Source organism: Lissotriton vulgaris, chromosome 12 (genome assembly GCF_964263255.1).
Source record: "Lissotriton vulgaris chromosome 12, aLisVul1.2, whole genome shotgun sequence".
Lineage (NCBI taxonomy): Eukaryota > Metazoa > Chordata > Amphibia > Caudata > Salamandridae > Lissotriton > Lissotriton vulgaris.
The window spans coordinates 179,631,131-179,641,145 of NC_141700.1; the positions used below are offsets into that span (position 1 = coordinate 179,631,131).

Sequence of the window (10,015 nt, forward strand, 5' to 3'; positions counted from 1 at the left end):
CTCATCGCCGCCACCGACGACATCCGAGCCCTGATGGACAACGGAGAAACAGCGGCCCTCATCCTCCTAGACCTCTCCGCGGCGTTCGACACGGTCTGCCACCGCACCCTAGTGCAGCGCCTCAGCAACGTCGGAATCCAGGAGAAGGCACTGGAATGGATCGTCTCCTTCCTCAATGGAAGAACACAGAGAGTCCGCCTACCACCGTACAAGTCAGAGGCCACCGAAGTCATCTGCGGCGTCCCTCAAGGATCCTCGCTGAGCCCTACCCTCTTCAACGTCTACATGAGCCCCCTCGCGGCCATCGCACGCCAACACAACCTCAACATAATTTCCTACGCCGACGACACCCAGCTGACCCTCTCCCTGACCAACGACCCCGCCGCCGCCAGAGCCAACCTGCACGAAGGGATGAAAGAGGTAGCCGAGTGGATGACAACCAGCCGCCTGAAACTGAACTCAGACAAGATGGAGGTCCTCATCCTGGGCTCCTCGCCCTTCGCCTGGGACGACTCCTGGTGGCCCCCCGCCCTGGGCACCGCACCCAAACCGACGGACCACGCACGCAACCTGGGCTTCATCCTGGACTCCTCCCTCTCCATGACCAGGCAAGTCAACGCCGTCTCCTCGTCGTGCTTCAACATCCTGCGCATGCTTCGGAAGATCTTCTGGTGGATCCCCACGGAGACCAGGAAGACCGTCACCCAGGCCCTCGTCACCAGCCGACTGGACTACGGCAACACACTCTACGCCGGAACCACCGCCAAGCTCCAGAAAAGACTCCAGCGGATCCAGAACACCTCAGCCAGACTCATCCTCGACATCCCACGGAACAGCCACATCTCCGGACACCTGAGAGACCTGCACTGGCTCCCCATCAAGAAAAGAATCACCTTCCGGCTCCTCACCCATGCACACAAAGCCCTACACGATCAAGGCCCAAGCTACCTCAACAACCAAATCAACTTCTACGCTCCCAAACGCCACCTCCGATCTGCCAGCCACGCCTCGCCGCCGTCCCACGCATCCGAAGAACGACGACAGGAGGAAGGTCCTTCTCCTACCTGGCCGCCAAGACCTGGAACTCCCTCCCAGCCAACCTGCGCCTGACCCAAGACCACCTCTCCTTCAGGAAGAAGCTCAAGACCTGGCTGTTCGAGCAGTAATGGCACCCCCCCCCCCTAAGCGCCTTGAGACCCTACGGGTAGGTAGTGCGCTCTATAAATGTCTTTGATTGATTGATTGATTGATTGATTGATTGATTGATTGATTGATTGATTAAAGGGTAGAGTTGTATATTTGCCACTTGATTTAAAAAAAAATATGGAAACAATTGGTGTTGAAAATGTAGAAGAGGAACCTCTAGTTATTCTAGTTAATGGTGTACCTACAAAGAGTAAGAAAATCTGGCAAGATTTAGTGGATGTTAGAAAAGTCAAAAAGGCAACGTTGTATTTAGTCCAAAACAATAAGTACTATAAAGATGTATACTTAGAAGAAGAAGATGTAAGTGAAGAAGAGGACAATGATTTGTCTATTGGACAAATTGAAAAAGTTGACGTATCCAGAAGTGAAGAAATTTATGAACATTACTGTGTTCATCCACTGCATTCCAAAGAAGCAATAGGGAATGCTATTGAATTATTTCAGATGAAAAAAGCGAAAGGCAATCCTATTAGTGTGTGGGAAGAAAGTTTGGAAGGTCGTTGTTTTCCACAGTTATTCCCTACAGGTGAAGGTACACGATATGATGATCGACCTATGCAGATTCCTGCATCTGAATACCGGACAACAAGATTATATGCAGAAGAGCCGAGGTTTCGCCAATACATTCCATATTTGTTTCATCTTCTGTTTGAGAGTAACTTATCTGGTCTGTCTTATGCAGTAAACCATATCTTAAAAAGTGGAGTTCATCTGCAAAATATTTCAGCAAAGGAATTTATGGATAAAGTGCAACAGAAAGATAGTGTTTTGGATTCACACCTAATTAATTTAATGGCTTGTCAGCGTGGTACTAATGAGTATTGGTACCGTCGTCATGGAGATTTGAAGTGCATGCTTAGAAACTTAGGAGCACCAACATGGTTTTTAACTCTAAGCCGTGCAGAGTATGCTTGGGAAGATTTACTTGAATTTCTTCGGGAGGCGAATGCAAACATAGAAAATATAAACTACAAGACACCTGGAGAACTGTGTTCGTTAGATCCAGTTAATGTTTGCAGATATTTTAATCATAGATTTGAAGCTATGATGTCTTTTATTACAAACAAGAAAAATCCGCCTCTTGGTGAAGTACTGGATTTCTTTTGGAGAAAAGAATATCAAGCAAGAGGTGCTCCTCATATTCATATGCTGTTATGGATCAAGGATGCTCCTAAATTTGGAACAGACTCGGATGAGACTGTACTGTCTTTTATTGAACAGTATGCCACTTGTGACATACCTAATAGTACAACTGATAACGACTTAAGAGGAAAAGTGTTACGTTTTCAAAGTCATCGTTGTGGAAAATATTGTCGGCGAAAATTGAAATCAAAGAGTAAATTCTACACCAAATGTCGTTTTGGATTTGCACGACCGGTACTTTCAAAAGGAAGAGTCAACAATTTGATGTCATGTTTGCGACATAATATCAGAAGAAGGTCACCTAAAAATACGTACAATTTAAGAAGAGGTGAAGAATCCAAATATATAAATGACTATTACCCAGTCATTTTGTCCATGTGGAATGCTAACATGGACATACAATATGTTGCAGACAACTCTATTTCTGTGGCTCGAAATGTAACGTCTTACATCACGAAATCTGAAAAGACGGAACTGAAGGAGATGTGGGAAGACATTTCTCATGAAAAGAGCCTAAGCAAGAAATTGTATACGTACAGTTTGAAGATGTTGTCTCATCGAGAAATTGGAGCATATGAATGTTGTGATCGGTTATCGTCAGCAAGTCTTTATGCAAAATCAAGGACTATTCTCAGGGTGAGTTTGGGTCTTGCAGAAACACGAAACAGTGTTCTGAAACCTGTCCAAGAATATGAATATTTAGCCCAGAAAGAACCAAATAGTACAGACATTCTGAAAATAAATATGTTGGATACATACTATCCAAATAGAAGTACTCTGCTTGAAAACATTTGTCTGTATGAAATACTTCAACACTACACTTTTTAAAGGAATGTTACTGTCAGAGTCCACTTTCTTACCAACTTTTCCTCTCGAAGACTTGCACAGGAACAGAAGATGCTAGCTTTCCGACTCCCTCTTCCAACCAATCAGAATCAGAATATATCTTGACTCTAACTGATTAGATAGAGGGAAGGGGAAAATTGGATAAAATAACGAAATAAATAAAACAGAGAAGAGACTGGTCCTGATCCTCTGGAGTTCCGTGGAATCTTCAATCAGCTTGCAAATCAGCTTCTCAAAGAACCCTAGTAATACTAAACACATACAAGATAATAAATCACTGTACCTGAGCTACTCTGGTCTTCCTATTACTGTTTCTAAGAACACCTACCCAGGAATCAGTAACGACCTGCCGCTCTTCTATACTGAAGTGTAGCTTGGTGAATGATCTGCCTAATCTGGATTTTCAGATGACAGCTCTTCCTCCTACTTCTGCAAATGACATTAGGGTTATTACTTTCTGCTCACTGCTCTGTGTTTGCTCTATATAATGCTGCTTGTTTTCCCCACCTACCAGTGTTGTCTAAAATGTTGTCCTTATATTGTTTTCTTCTTGTACAGAGACCTTCTCCTGAATAGATGAATTAACTTCATTCAACTCTCCAGGTAAGTTTCCTATTCTTCTGCTTGTAAATTCTTTCACAGTACTCAAACAACCTCTCTAACACTGTCCCTATTCTTTTCTAGATAACGTGAAGTCTTTTGTCTTGCACTGGTTAAAAGGACGAAATTCAGCACTGGTGAGTTTGATTCACTCAGTTAATGTTCATTAATCTTTCCATGCATTGATAAAGTTGAAATACAATATTTACACAGTCTCATGAACTTGCACTGAATACAGGAAACATTCCACTTAGCTCTATGTTTCTCCGCTACTTTGAATGAGTCTCTCTCCTTCAGCTTCCGTGAATAAATGACAGGAATTCTCTGCTTGGAAAGATTCTTCTCTGACACGCTGTTCAAAAGGCTCCGGTTTCTTTTCTGAAAACACGAACTCTGCTTGAACACTCTGTAAACTCTGGACTGCGTGAACCCAAGGTCAAGGCAATGAATGTTGAAAAAACTCTTCACTGGCTGAAATCGTTTCTTAGCTTATTTTCCGAAGACACACTCTAACGCGACCACTGTGACTGGATTCCTCGGTGAAGTGCGCAGTTCCAAAGGAACGCGCGCTGCACCTGGACTCTCGATCTCTAGCTGGGAAGGCTAGACTGCTAACCTAGCATTCCGCGCATTCCACAGCTCGGACCAAGTGAAGTCTCGGCTGGCGCGCCATTTTCTTGTCTTTAAGCACATTGAATCTGCATTAGGCTTGCTGAAAGGAGGGATCCTGACAGTACCCCCCACCAAAGAGGGTCCTCCCGGTCTAGGTTTGGTAGGATTTCTTTGGTGAAAGAGGCACACCAACCTAGGAGCATGAACATCCGACTCCAACTCCCAAGACCTTTCCTCTGGCCCATAGCCTTTCCAGTCCACTAGGTAGTACAGTCTTCCTCTTACTCGTTTTGAATCCACAATTTCCTTGACCTCAAATTCTAATCCAGTTTCTAACTGAATGGGAGGTGGAATTCCTTCTTTCCGCAACCCCTCAACTGATTTCTTTAATAAGGAGACATGGAAAACTGGATGAATTTTTAGTTTTGTGGGCAAAGTTAGTTTAAAGGTTACTGGATTGATCTGTTCTGCAATAGGATATGGTCCTATGAATCTAGGCTGAAACTTTCTACTGCCTTTTAATCGAAGATTCTTAGTATTTAACCAAACCTCATCACCTACTTTTAAATCTGGGGTATCTCTTCTCTTTTTGTCAGCATACTTCTTGTACCTGCTTTTTGCCTGCTCTAAATTCTTGGATGCCTCTTCATGTATCTGCTGTAAGTGAGTTACTAAATCCTGAACTGCCGGGACAGAGATGTGAACATCTTGCACTGTGGAATTCGGGTGTTTGCCATAATTCAAATAGAATGGTGAATAACCCGTGGACACATTCTTTGCGTTATTATAGGCAAATTCTGCAGTCCATAAATAGTCCAACCATTCCCCACCCTGCTTCAACGTGAATAACCGTAAATACTGCTCCACTTCCTGGTTCACTCGTTCTGTTTGTCCATCAGTCTCTGGGTGGAAACTGGTGGAAAAACGTGTCTCAACCCCAAGTCTCTTCATAAAGGCCTTCCAGAAATGAGACACAAATTGCGTTCCTCGGTCCGATATCATGACCTTAGGAATTCCATGTAATCTCACCACCTGAGCAGTAAATTGAGCTGCTAACTGCCTAGCAGTTGGAGTTCCTTTCAATGCTACAAAATGTGCCATTTTGGTGTATGTATCCACTACCACTAAGATGGTGTTAAACCCTTGACAAGTGGGAAGATCAGTTATCAAATCTAGAGTGACTGTGTGCCAGGGGGAAGGAGGGTTAGGCAAAGGTTGTAATAAACCCTTAGGTGCTTGCCGTTCTGATTTTCCCTGCGCACAAATCTCACATGTCTTTACATATTGCTCAATGTCCTTATTCATGTGTGGCCACCAATACATTCTTTTAACTAAGTCCACAGTCTTCAATTCTCCCTTGTGACCTGCCAACAGATGATCATGGCATTCATTCATCGCTTGTCTCTGTAGTGTAGAAGTGGGTAAGTATAAGGCTTCAGTCTGATAAGGTAAACCATCAATGACTTCTCTCCCATCTCCTTGCTGCACCCACTCCAGCATTTTCTCAGGCGACATGACCTGGAGAATTTGTTCCTTAACACTCAAAGAATCTACTGCGCCGATGATTTTTGAATTGGGAATGATTGCTTGTGTCTTAATTTCCTCTTTTCCTTCTCCTGTACCCATTCGGGACAAGGCGTCCGCCTTTCCATTCTGAGCTCCAGGTCTGTAGGTAATGACAAAGTCGTAGTCGGCGAAATACAATGACCAGCGAAGTTGCCGAGGCGTCAAGGTCCTGGCTGATTTTAAAAATTTCAAATTACGATGGTCGGTGTAAACTGTAACTACATGATGAGCTCCCATTAAGTAGTGTCTCCACTCCTTGAAGGCGTCTTTTATTGCTAATAGTTCCTTCTCGGTTATTGTATAGTTGATTTCTGCTGGAGTCAATTTCCATGAACGATAGGCCACGGGGTGTAGTTGACCAGTTTCCTTGTTCCTTTGAGAAAGTACACCTCCTACAGCCAGATCGGAAGCGTCCGTTTCAACATAGAAGGGCTCAGATGGGTCTGCATGAAGAAGGATCGGAGCTGAAGTAAATTCATCCTTTAAGGCCTTGAACGCTAATTCTGCTTCCTCTGACCATTCAAATTGTACCCCTTTCCTCAACAGCCTAGTGAGAGGAAGGATTCGGCGGGAGAACTCACTAATGAACCGACGATAGAATTTTGCAAAACCAATGAATGCTTGTACTTCTTTTACACTGGTTGGGGACTTCCATTCCAACACTGCCTGAATTTTCCGCTTGTCCATGTGAATTCCCGACTGCGAAATTACAAAACCCAGGAACTCAACTTCTGTGACATTGAAAGCACATTTTTCCAGCTTGACAAATAACCTGTTTTCTCTCAACTTTTGTAGAATCTTTTGTACTTGGTTCCGATGTTCTTGTACATCGACAGAGTAAATCAAGATATCGTCAATATAAACTATTGCACATTGATCTATGTATTCACTGAGAACATCGTTGATGAAATGCTGAAAGGCAGCAGGGGCGTTGCACAACCCATAGGGCATCACCTGATACTCGAACAGTCCAAAACGGGTTCTAAACGCCGTTTTCCATTCATCCCCAGCCCTTACTCGGATGAGATGGTATGCCCCTCTTAGATCCAACTTCGTGAATATTCGTGCCCCCTTCACCTGGTCTAACAAGACGGAAATGAGAGGAAGTGGATATCTATTCTTCTTGGTTATTCGGTTGATTGCGCGATAGTCTATGCAAGTCCTCAACTCGCCTTCTTCCTTCTTCGGCACGAAGAATAGAGGCGAGGAGACTGGGGATTGAGAAGGACGAATGAATCCATTTGCTAAATACTTGTTGAGGTACTCTTTTAAATGAGCATGCTCCTTCTCAGTCAGAGCATAAACCCGACTGCACAGCATATTTGCCCCTGGTTCAAGGTCTATTTTACAATCATAGACACGATGCGGTGGTAACTGTTCCGCTTCCTGCTCATCAAACACATCTTTAAAATCTTGATATTCCGGGGGTATCGTCTGGGTATTGATTACGCACACCGTTGCATCAGCTGAACATAAGGCTTGGGCCGGATTCTCCTGATGGTTTTCTATTTGGTTTCCGAAACAGTTGTTCCTACAGTAATCTGAAGTCATTTCTATGGTTCTGGCAGCCCAATCTATCGTTGGATTATGCTCAGTGAGCCAAGGAAGCCCAAGAATCAACTGAAACTGAGGGGCGTCGATCAAATTAAAATGAATGTCTTCTTGATGGCCATCCTCTCGAATTAACTGCACCAATTCCGTGTGACTTACTATAGGGCCAGAAGACAAATTCGTCCCATCAATGGCTCTGACTGATTCACTCTTGTCTTTGGCTATGGCTCTCAATCCAATCTTACTTGCGAATTTCAGATCACAAAAGTTTCCAGTTGCCCCTGAATCCACCATAACTGTTATGCCTTCTCGCACTTCTTGACGGAATTTGATGGTCGTTGATAATATGAGATGTGGAGAAGACGACTGTAGGGTGTTAGCCAATTGGTGTTCTTGTGGAGTTGGTTCTTGACTCGCATCCACCTGTACAACTCCTTCTACAGGTGGTGCAGCTAGTTTTCCTTCGGCTTATAAGATCCTTTGGGTTTCTTTGGACAATTCCTCACAAAATGTCCGCTTGAGCCGCAATACATGCATAAATTGCTGGCTCGTCTTTTCTCCTTTTCTTCCTTAGTAAGCGGTCCCCTTATTGTTCCGATTTGCATGGGTTCTGAGCTGTTACCTCCTTCTGTACCTTTTCCTGGTTCAAACCTTGCTCTATCAAAACGGGGTACTGTGCTTCGAAACTCACGTCGTCTTTCTCCCTTCCGTTCCCCTTGACGGAAATCCAATTCCAATACTAGGTCTATTAGGGCAGATATCTCTGTGGGTCGATTAGGTATTTGTGCCAGCCCATCTTTTAATTCATCTCGTAGGCCACGATAGAATATTGCAGTTCTTTTACTTTCGGGCCAATCAGTCTCCATAATTAACTTGTTAAATTGGGCCAAATACGCTACTAAGTCTCTATTGCCCTGTTTCAAATCCAACAACTCATTGTCCACTGCCTGCGAGATTCTTCTTCGGTCAAATATTCGCAAAAATTCTTTTTTAAACTCGTCATAATTCTGCAGAAGAGGGTCATCTCTTGATACCAAAGGCATAGACCATGCGGCCGCATCCCCACTCAAATATGATAAGATAAATGCCACTTTAGATTGTGCGTCAGGGAAGATAGAAGGGCGACACATAAAGTGCAAGGAACATTGTGTGATGAACACCTGTGCTTTCTGGGGATCCCCATTAAATCTCTCTGGTGCCGCTAGGGGTATGACTGGGGACAAGGAATGTATGACCTGTGTGGTTGATTTGCTAGTTTCCCCTGTAGATGTTATGGGAGTCTCCCTATTTCTTAAAAGTGATGGCCCAACTTGCTGCGCTAACTCTGCGGTTTCTTTTCTGGAATTAATCACCTCTTGTCTCAACCTTTGGTTTTCTTCTTTTACCGCTACTAACTCCTTTTGTATACTATCTAAAACCGCCCCCAATGTCTGCAAATTAATTCCCTCAACCATTCTGTTCGGGTGCAAGTTTACAACGTGGGCACTTCACTCTGTCAGAGTCCACTTTCTTACCAACTTTTCCTCTCGAAGACTTGCACAGGAACAGAAGATGCTAGCTTTCCGACTCCCTCTTCCAACCAATCAGAATCAGAATATATCTTGACTCTAACTGATTAGATAGAGGGAAGGGGAAAATTGGATAAAATAACGAAATAAATAAAACAGAAAAGAGACTGGTCCTGATCCTCTGGAGTTCCGTGGAATCTTCAATCAGCTTGCAAATCAGCTTCTCAAAGAACCCTAGGAATACTAAACACATACAAGATAATAAATCACTGTACTGGAGCTACTCTGGTCTTCCTATTACTGTTTCTAAGAACACCTACCCAGGAATCAGTAACGACCTGCCGCTCTTCTATACTGAAGTGTAGCTTGGTGAATGATCTGCCTAATCTGGATTTTCAGATGACAGCTCTTCCTCCTACTTCTGCAAATGACATTAGGGTTATTACTTTCTGCTCACTGCTCTGTGTTTGCTCTATATAATGCTGCTTGTTTTCCCCACCTACCAGTGTTGTCTAAAATGTTGTCCTTATATTGTTTTCTTCTTGTACAGAGACCTTCTCCTGAATAGATGAATTAACTTCATTCAACTCTCCAGGTAAGTTTCCTATTCTTCTGCTTGTAAATTCTTTCACAGTACTCAAACAACCTCTCTAACACTGTCCCTATTCTTTTCTAGATAACGTGAAGTCTTTTGTCTTGCACTGGTTAAAAGGACGAAATTCAGCACTGGTGAGTTTGATTCACTCAGTTAATGTTCATTAATCTTTCCATGCATTGATAAAGTTGAAATACAATATTTACACAGTCTCATGAACTTGCACTGAATACAGGAAACATTCCACTTAGCTCTATGTTTCTCCGCTACTTTGAATGAGTCTCTCTCCTTCAGCTTCCGTGAATAAATGACAGGAATTCTCTGCTTGGAAAGATTCTTCTCTGACACGCTGTTCAAAAGGCTCCGGTTTCTTTTCTGAAAACACGAA

At 43.5% G+C, this 10,015-nt stretch overlaps 1 long non-coding RNA gene across 1 annotated transcript; it reads left to right on the forward strand.

The window, feature by feature from the left end:
• The first annotated feature begins 3,687 nt into the window (after positions 1-3,687).
• On the forward strand, positions 3,688-9,768 carry LOC147673794 (uncharacterized). Its single transcript, XR_015302517.1, has 4 exons — positions 3,688-3,798; positions 3,880-3,932; positions 9,583-9,627; positions 9,709-9,768. It is a non-coding gene; the product is annotated as an uncharacterized LOC147673794 (long non-coding RNA).
• Positions 9,769-10,015: the final 247 nt, after the last annotated feature.